The following is a 10360-nucleotide window of genomic DNA, read 5'->3' as shown; positions in this document are numbered from 1 at the left end:
TTATCCTTTCTGATGTATCATTCAGCATCAGAACAGCAATACATTTAGTGCAGTATAAGACTGTCTACCTTTGCACTGTCATATTTTAGGACATTTTGCTAAATCTCCCCCAGTGTATTCCTATCTCTTTAGATTCTGGTAAGTGTAATATCCTACCACAGCTCTGTCATAAGACAACTATCTTATCTATACTTGTATCAGTGTAATCTAAAGTAGAAAGAGTAGATGACCGGCACAACTTCAGTCTCACCTTATACCACACAGTTAGATTGTTATGGATCATATACCCCATTGTCTATAGCTGCACAGATGTATTCCTAAAATATTCAGTCTGCCCCTCTTTGTGAAGTCAGCTATGGCACCGAGGATAAGAACTCTTAATTAGACAGCCAGCTGTAAATGCAAATACTCAAGAAATTGCTATTTCTTGCCAACTACATAACTGAATATTAAAATCAATTTACAGGAAAGGGGAAAAACGGAAACACCTTCTGAAATGGCACAGGATCAAGAAGGAGATCTACTAAACGGCAACACTTATTAGCTACCTCCAATTGTAAGGTGCTTTACAATTAACTGGGTCCTGGTGGGACCCTACACTGATCAATGATAGGATGCAGAAAAAGAATGCAGTTCCTCAGAATTACCACATAGCACTTGGTGGCACCTTCTGCTATGGGCTTGTTCAATGTATAGGTATCATCACCAGAAGGGTGCCAGAAGCCTACCAATCTGATAGTGACCTGTCCTCTAGATTGGTCATCAATATCAACTCTACATAATAGGCCACGTAACACCATTATATCGCTGTGGGGTTTTGGTCTGAATAGGTATCACCTAAGCATCCAGATCATTAACTCTATAACAACCAATGCAGGAATAAATGAGATAATGATAATGCACTCAGTTGTCCTATAAATTCACACAAGCCATGATTAGAATAGAGAATACCATTAGAATAACTGCCACCAGTTTGTTGATGGTTTTCCTACATGACAGGGTTTGACTAAATTTATGATATGACAGTGAGGACACCATTTACGTTCCGTATAAATTGCTTTTTTGATGCTCAGCAGGACCATAAAGGTTCACTCAGGACAAGAAACAGACACAAGTCACTGCAGACAACATCTTAATGTAAAATCAGGTTATGATGCACAATAATCACTACAAAGAGAGCATCTGACACAGGAAAAATGTCACTCAGATAAAAGGCAGCCTGAATAAAGCCGAGGGGTCAGTGGATACAAATAGTTTATAGGTGAGGGAGGTGACAAGGCTTACTGGCTGCAGAGATGAGCACATAGGCCGAAATTAGCCTTGGTAGAGGCACTGCTTGACTGGAGACTTTCTTTCCAAAAAGCAGGCAATAGTAAAGCATGGCAAACTGCATCATGTATCACAACCACTGATTAGTCTAGCCTTACTTACCAGGCGGCATTAGGAGTCTTGTGCTTTAGATAGAGGGATCGGATCCACAATAAGCTGAATATGCTGAGTATGGGGAGTCATAAACCCTCTAGGATGCTTCTAGAACTTGAAATATAGTGTAATTGCAGCTGTAGATACTGCCTGGCAAGGCAACAGTTAACTGGTGTATGTAATAATCCAATGATGTGTCTGTTATGCAAGCTGGAAGGTGATTGGAGAGGTGCTACCACCTTACCAGGGGAGTATATAAACTCCTGTTGGGTGAGAGCACATGGTTCACTTCAGTCAGAGTGAGAGACTTCATCTTGGAGTCTGTCCGTCTCAGCAAAGTCAAGAGAGAGAGAGAGGAGAGAGAGAGTGAGCAGTACACCTTCAGTGCCACTAATCCCAGGAACTTCTTGTGCCTCAGGCCTACTGCCCGGCACACAGGGCAAGCTAGGAGACTTAAGCCCAGATCTGCAGCTTCCACCACTTAGACTCAGTTCCACCTGCACCAGCCCAGCCTGCATCTACTATCAGGCTGCGTTTACCTTTCCTGCGGACCAACTCTCCATTACCTTTCCAGCCTAAAGAATCTGCTGGATGTTTTCTGCTGTTCATTAAAAAACTGTAAATTGATTTGCTCAACGTTGCCTCCATCTAATCCGTGGATATGGCTGTTTGACACCGCGGTCTTCCCCATCCATCACCCGGGGACTCATCCTACTGACACCTCTGGGGTTGCCCCAGGGAGAAACCATTGCATCAGCCTGGAGACCTGCCAAGTTGTAGGTCAACCCTCCGGTCCCTATACCAAGCACCATGACCAGGGCGTTGCCCAAGGCCGCAATAGCCAGCCACTCCGGTATTCTGGGACTCGGCTGCCTCCAGGTCCACAAGAAAAGGTTGGGCCCTGGTGGGGGATGTTGCAGAAGCGATAACACGTGGTGTAGCGTCTGTGGAAATGCAGCACTACCGCCAAGGAGAGGACAAAGAATCTAGCCAAGCACTCCCCATTACACCTCTTAACCCCTTCGCATCGCAACCTTTTTCATTTTTCAGTGTACAGAGCTGTGTCAGGGCTTATTTTCCACATAATAAATTGTACTTCTCAGTGACATTCCTGGAAATTCCTAATCTGGTGAATGCAGCACTTAATTGTGGGCTTAGTTTTTACGATTTCACCAAATTATATGTCTACGATAACAGTAAAACCAATTTTATATAGGTTTTATTGTATTTTAATACATTTTTAAAAATGAAAAAACATTTCATCTTCTGATGCTAAAAACTTTGTTTTACTTCAGTGTATAGAGCTTGGTAAGATGTCATTTTTTCCAAGATAAGATGACATTTTCATTGCTACCATTTTGAGAACTGTGCAACCTTTTCATCTATTGGACTTTTGGGCGCTATTTTCCGTTACAGAGTTCACTGCTGGAAATAGCTGTTTTTATATTTTCATAGATCGAGCATTTTTGAGACACCCAACATGTTTGTGATTTTTACAGTTAATTTTTATTTCATTTCTATGGAAAGGTGGGTGATTTGAATTTTTATTTTTTTTTAGAATTTTTTACTATTTTTTTAGTCCCTCTAGGGTACTTTAGCCCTAAAAAGTTTGAAAGCTTCTTCTATATACTGCGATAATACTGTATTGCAGTTTATGGCATTTTACACATGATTAATGTGCCTGTGGCACATTGTAACAAATCTGTAGAAACCATTCAGCCTCGTGTCTTACAAAGACTCAAGGCTGTCATGGCAACCAATCGCCGTTCCCCGATGACATCACTACAATTGAAAACAAGATGGCGATGCCCACACGCCATCAAACTTTCATAATCAAAGGGTTAACACCCACGATCAGGGCTAGCCGGTGTTTTCAATATGCAGCAAACTCCACGTCTTTATGACAAGGGCTTACCCCATCAGTCCTCTTCATATATCATTCAAAGTTCCACCTCCAGGGAGAAGAGGTTAAGACCACTTGGGCCCAAACCTCAATAATAATAATTTCTTTATTTATATAGTACACACAGATTCTGCAGCGCCGTACATAGATTGCCAAATCAGTCATTCCATGGAAAAGACTCCTCCGTGGCACAATTATGAGGTGGCATAAACGTTGGTCAACTATCTTTTTTTTTTTTTGGAAATCGTCAATGTGAAAAAAGAAAAGTGCACTTGTCACTCTGAAGACCAAGCAGCTTCATGAGATTATAGAGGACAGAATCATTTATGTGGCAGGAGCATTTCTTCTTCCTCAATTTGTTAATTCAGTTGGAGAGTATCATCTCAAAGTAAAGGAAACTCCACCAGGGAACAAAACAGAAGTCATCAAGAGAGACTTCCTTCAACTAGACCGAGCATCCTATACCGAGAGCTTTATCCAGTCTGTTTTTTTTCTGTTGGCTGCATGATTTGTGAAAAGTGAAAGTAATAAATATCAATATCAAAATAAGCCATGCTGCTTTTTAAAAAATTTATGGAACTTTTGAAAACTACTCCCATTCAGTGCGCAAAGATCCTAGTGCTACTCTACTACATCTAATGAATGTAAATGTGCTGGGTAGTGGCTGCTTGGCAATGTGGTTGAGTGTTAGGGAGCACTCACTATGGCTGACAATATAAAGGTAGGACCAGGGATGCAACTTGAGGGGGTGTAGAAGGTATGGTCGCAACTGGGCCAAAGAGAACCATAAGGTGTAATTTCCCATTTGAGAAGTCAGTATAGTTGGGGGCCTGGCACAGACTTTGAACTGGGACCCATCAGCTTTAAGTTATGCCACTGGGTATTACTATAACTATCTGCATAATAGCAGTGAATGATAATGCCTGGCTATGTATATACAACATCCCCCACCAGGGCCTAGCCTATCCTTGGGGCCTGGAGGCAGCCAGGGCCCAGAATACCAGAGTGGCTGGTGGTAGTGGCCTATGCATGCTGTGGTCACGGTGCTTGGCATGGGGACCGGAGGGCCTCAATGGTATACAGGGACCAGATGGAGGCAACATTGTGCAAAAGTAACTCATGGTTCTTTATTGGATCAACTGCAGGCAACGGGCCAAACTGTTTCAGAACAAATGCCGGATTATTGGAGAAGTCCGGATTACTGGAGTGGTCATGGAGAGTGATCCTCAGGACACTCAGTGTTCTAGAAGATCTGAAAGAGATGCTCCTGTGTCAGGATCTGCTGGCAAAGAGCTGCTCCTCAGTCAGGACCTGGGCCTGAAGAGCCCTTGCCCCTCCCTGACCAAGGGTTTTTGTTATCCTCTGGTCAGGTGGGGGCACAATCTCCAATCACAATTCCAGTTTACAGATTGGAACATCGTTGGATAACAGTATTCAATAAGATTAACCCTTGCCTGTCCAGGCAGAAACTACCACTGCTAATTACCTCAAGATGTACCAAATGATACAGGGGGCTTATTCGCAAACACTCCTCTGCCTTGCGCATTGGCAGGGGTGTTGCATATACCTGTCCCCATTTTCCAGTCTCCAAAAACTGTGAATTAACAGGTTAATGTTGTCTCCAGTGTTGAGTATCAGCAGTCATCATGAAGACAAAACACAAACATTGCGACCGGCTCCGATTAGGAGGATTGGACGAACGTCATTTCCTTAAACTTCTGGTTTTCTGAACTTAACCAAATATCTGAATCATTTAATGACTACAATTAATAAATAACATTATTGTAACATCATTACATGAGAAAATAAGATGAGCCAAGTCTAACATCCTGAACCCTTCTCTGCAATTTTCTTTATATGTTTATTGCTTTCTGAGGCAGAATATAAGCAGGCGGAATTGTGCTGATAAGGATGAAATGGTTTCTCCCTTTTGGACAGATACTACTCCCTGTACAATAAGTCTGTGTTCACAGATTGGGGCTCATTTACTAAGGATTGCGGATCGCACTTTCGTCGGACTGTGCACCGTTTTCGGGGATTGCATGGCTTTGACAGGAATTTAACAGGTGTCTGTGCTGGGATTGGCGTACCCGTGCTGGCTCCCATGCGACACAAATTGGGGGGCGTGCCCAGGACGATCCGACTGATTCGGACTGAGCGCAGGATTTAACTTCCAAATTGTGTCGCAAACTCTTACATGCACCACTTCAAAGATGGTGAACTCTGTCGAAACTGAATGTGGAAGCCTCACATGCAGGATATCGGGCGCATGATCTCAGTAAATGTGCCCCATTGTGTTTGAATAGCATTTTGAAATGCAATCAGGCGTGTCTGGGAGGAGTTACTCCTGAACGAAGATGTGTTTAGACCTTAACCCTTGCGTTTGCGAACTGGCAACAAGTGTTTTGCTGGATAATAAGGCAAAACACATGTTGCTGGTTCCTGAAGGCCAGCTTTTAGGTCTAAACGCATCTGTGTTTTGGAGCAGTACTTCTCTGATGTGCTTGTATTGTGGTTAAAAACGCTATTCAAAGACAACATGTAAATGTGGCCTGTGCTCCCAGCAGCATGAATACAGTAATATGTATATTAGGAGTGCTGCTCCTGTACTTAAGCTAAAACATGTACTTTAACTTTATGCAAATAATTCACAAGGCCTCCGTGGGGTGTTAACAGAGCCCATATGGGCTCAAGGCGCTGGCTTACAAGCTCTAGGGAGTATAAGCTCTATGATGGTGCAATATTTCTGGCAGACAGAGGGAGGGGGAGAGGCGGAGTAGCATGGCATGTTACAAGGGCTTCATGGGACTTCATGTATCTCTATGGGAGGGACTAGCTTGATTTTTCTTTACATATTAATCAGAATTTGTTAATGAGGCATAGAAAAATGTTCACCATAACCTCTACACACAATATAAAAAAATAACAATATTCAAATTTTAACCGCGCTCCTAAAAAGAGTGAATGTCTCAACAGTGTCCAAGTATGAGATACCTGAAATGTTCCCTTGGTGGGAGTTCTTCAACACTCTGGTTTTAGTGATGATTTGTCCGCACTTTGTAGTCCTTCTCTTAACGTCTTTCATCTGGTGCAGCACCGGCCGGCGGCTGCTTCCGGTTATCAGGCAAAAAAATGGTTTCATAACGCAGTCCTCAATCCGTTATGGGTGATGTCACCTTCCTTGGCTATGGATCGCCGTATGGGACAAAAAACATCCAACGCTTCTCGGAAGAAATGTCCTGTCTGTTACTTATATAACCTCGAGAGGATTGGGGCGCTCAACTTTTGTTTTTGTGTTGCAAATGTTACTATTTCACTATTTAAACCATTGGGGAAGAGTGTAGATCCACTTACTCTCTGTTTGGGACACTTTATTAATAAAATCTCCTCCAGTTTGTTTTGACCCTCTCTACCTAATACAACTGATCCTAACGCTATAACCGCATGTTTTTCAGCAAAGTGTCTGGATGGTGGGTGTCCCTTTACTTTTTTCTCGATGTTATGCAAATGTTCTCTTATTCTTCATGCCAAAGTTCGTTCTACCGATGTAAGTTTTATTACAAGGACACTTTAGACCATAGATCACACCTTTGGTGTAGCAACTCATATGGTGCCTGATAGTAAACGTCTCATCACCTGATGAATTACTGTATCAATTTTTAAATGGAAAGAAACCAGGTGTTGGGGATGGGTATATTTTTTGTTTATCGATTTTCTTCTTACTTTTAATTGTCAGCGCTACCCAATTCCCAATATTCTTAGCTTTTCGGAATATGAATGTCGGATTTTCCGGTATATATACTCCTATTATTTTTTCCTGCTTCAAATGAACCAGTAGTTTCTTCTGATTTTCTAGAACTTGCCACCATCAGCTGCATGATTTGTGATAAATGGTATTTTAATTTCATCCATCAGATTCTTTTTATTTTCTTTCTCTTTTACCAAGTCTCCACTAGGTATCCTTGCTACTTCTTTTTTTGTATTTTCCAAATCCTCTATTGAGTATTGTTTTTCTTCAAACTTACTTTGCATGTTATCAGCCTCCATTCAATAGTCTTCAATTTTACTACAGTTGTGGCGTATTCGGCTAAATTGTCTTTTTGGGATGTTTTGTAACCATACTGGATAATGACAGCTACTGAGTGGGATATACCGTAATTGTTACTATCCTTTAGTTTGTTATATGTTTTAGTACAGATCTCTTTATTCTCAATAAATATGGATAAGTCTAAAAAGTGGATCTCTTTATTGCTATATGTAGGTGTGAATTTTTATAAATTTAATTAAAAAATTCCTCCAGACAATTTTCTCCTCCTTTCCAAATAAAAATGAAATCGTCTATGAAACGATGCCAGAGGACCAGGCCTGCCCGTGCCCGCTCATCTCCATAAATGGCTTGCTCCTCCCATTAGCCAACATACAGATTTGCGTAGCACGGAGCAAACTTGGTCCCCATTGCCGTTCCCCATGTTTGTAGATAAGAATCAACATCGTATAAATATAATTGTGGGAAAATGTAAATGAAATGCATTCTCCTATGAATTGAATTTGTTCTTGTGGGAGGTTCTGACTTAGGCGTAAAAAGTGTGTACTTGCTTCTCTCCCTTTATTATTCTCTATAATTGTATAAAGGGAAGTCACATCAAGTGTGCCTATCAAAAAATCTGGTTCCAAAGTGGTCCTTTCGAGAATCTGGAGGATGTGTTTTGTATCTGATAAACTCAGTGTTACCTCTTGCAGTAGTTTATCGATATATTTTCGGAAAGATATGAAGTTAAACTTCCCATCCCCAATATGATACTTGTGGATTTTAGGGATGTGATAGAAAACAGCCAAGTGAGGTGTCTGGTTGTTTAGGTACTTATATTCCTGTGGAGTGAGTATACCCTTATAGATGTGTTTCCAATTCTTTTTGATATTCAGCAGTGGGATTGTTTTTTAATTTAGTGGGTGCAAATTTTAATTTTTTTTTCAATAATGACTCCTCCCCTTACATAAATGTATTGTTCCACAGTAGGGAGGGTACCTTTTTAACCTGCAGCACCATACGATTTACTTAAGGAGAACCAGCGCCAGTGAATACTTTGCATAATTTTAATCAATATAAAAAAATGTCCCAAATAACAGTTACACTTACACAGTTACAATTACAGCAGTACTAATATACATATTACTGTATTACTGTATCCAGGAATGGATCTTTAGCTGGTGACAGGTTCCAATAGCCTAAGCTATGCTGATTTTAAAAATGCCTGTGTAAGCATTCTGAACTACTGTCGCTGCTTTATTCAACTTTATTTCACATTACCTGGCTCCCTGTCAGCAGCATATGGTGAGTGCCCGGGGGAGCAGCCTGTGTGCCTGTGTCTCCTATTCTCCTCATCCAGCGCAATCCCCACTTCATGACATATGCATTGAGTACGGAGGGGAGTTAAAGTGATGGTGTGAAGTAGATGAAGAATACGTGAGGAGACAAAGACACACAGGATGATGTAACTGAACCCCCCCCCCCTTCCCGGGAATCGCCACAAACTTCTGTCAGAATGCCAGATAATGTGACATAAAGTTTTATAAATTACTGAAATGATTCAAAAAGTCATTTTTAAAATCAACATATCATAGGCTATTGGAACCTGTCAACGGGTCAAAGATGACATTCCTGGTGACAAGCTCACTTTAAGTAAAGCAGAATAGGTTTTACAGAAAGAAACTTACTTTATAACCGCTCACTACTGTGACCAAGAAAGAAGAATCTTGTGCAGAGGACCCTCCTAATAGCATATACAGATGCCAGCACTGGTTTAACCTGTCTGCAATGTAAATGAATAGAAGGAACTGCCCATTATTTGTACTAACTTAATGAGATAACACACTTTTTGTCATTTTACCCAGTGCTACATCTGTATGAAATGGACTTAAAAACCCCTTTAAATATCACATAAAGGGGTATTTCCATTTTGTATTATATGATATTATACTATGATTGTTTTTGGGTTTCCCACACCTTTGCGATTATGGTTTTGAGAGTTACAATAATTATGACATTGCACTTGTGTCGGCATTTAATTCCCTTTGCATTGTCCTTTATCATTAGACCCCACCCCCTGCGCTTCTAATGTTATTGTCACACTGGCTCTGTGTGACATATTGCTGCAGTGACCATCTGCTGTGATGTGCCACGTGTGACTGCAGATCTCTAATTAGTAATCTGGTTTTCTATCAACATCTGCAATTCCTGTGTAACAGGGGAATCACCACATCTCTCGCCGAGTCCACTCAGTCCTGTGTTCTCTTCTGTGTATTGTGGCTCATTTGTATGGCAGAACATAGAGAATTTAATCTTCTCTAACTCCAGAAGAATATTGAACCTGGCAAAACCACTCAACCATCTCCTTCTGCAAATTACAATTAATCTTGTAAATACAGATTCCTTCATTATGGAGGTTGTATACTTTGCCCCAGGACTGTGGATGCTCTGTCCATCTCCTTCCATGTTTCTTTTGTAGGTTTAAGGTTTCTCACAGAAATGTTCTGATGCTTCCTTTGTCTCCTTTTCATGACAACATAGCTCCCATCACTTAATAATAATAATTCTTTATTTTATATAGCACACACAGATTACGCAGCGCTGCACAAAGCATGACAAATTGGTCCCTGTCCCCATAGGGCTCACAATCTAAACAGCCTACCAGTATATTTTTGTATTGTCGGAGGAAACCGGAGTACCAGAAGGAAACCCACGCAAAGACGGAGAGAACATACGAACACTTTGCAGATGTGGACCTGGGTGGGACTCAAACCCAGGACACCAGCGCTGCAAGGCAGAAGTGCTACCCACTAAGCCAACATGCTGCCTATACTTCTCAACCCATAACCAAACACCCACACAATACTGCATGGGATTTGGAAGAAAATTGGCACATCAGCCTCTTATTGGCAATCTCAACATCTACAGGTATTAAGCAACCCCTTTAACCATTAACACAACCTATAGAATCATCCAGATATGTCACCATATCCAAGACATTCTTCCTC

This window comes from Engystomops pustulosus, chromosome 6 (assembly GCF_040894005.1).
Source record: "Engystomops pustulosus chromosome 6, aEngPut4.maternal, whole genome shotgun sequence".
NCBI lineage: Eukaryota > Metazoa > Chordata > Amphibia > Anura > Leptodactylidae > Engystomops > Engystomops pustulosus.
Note: the sequence above shows the minus strand (reverse complement) of the source record.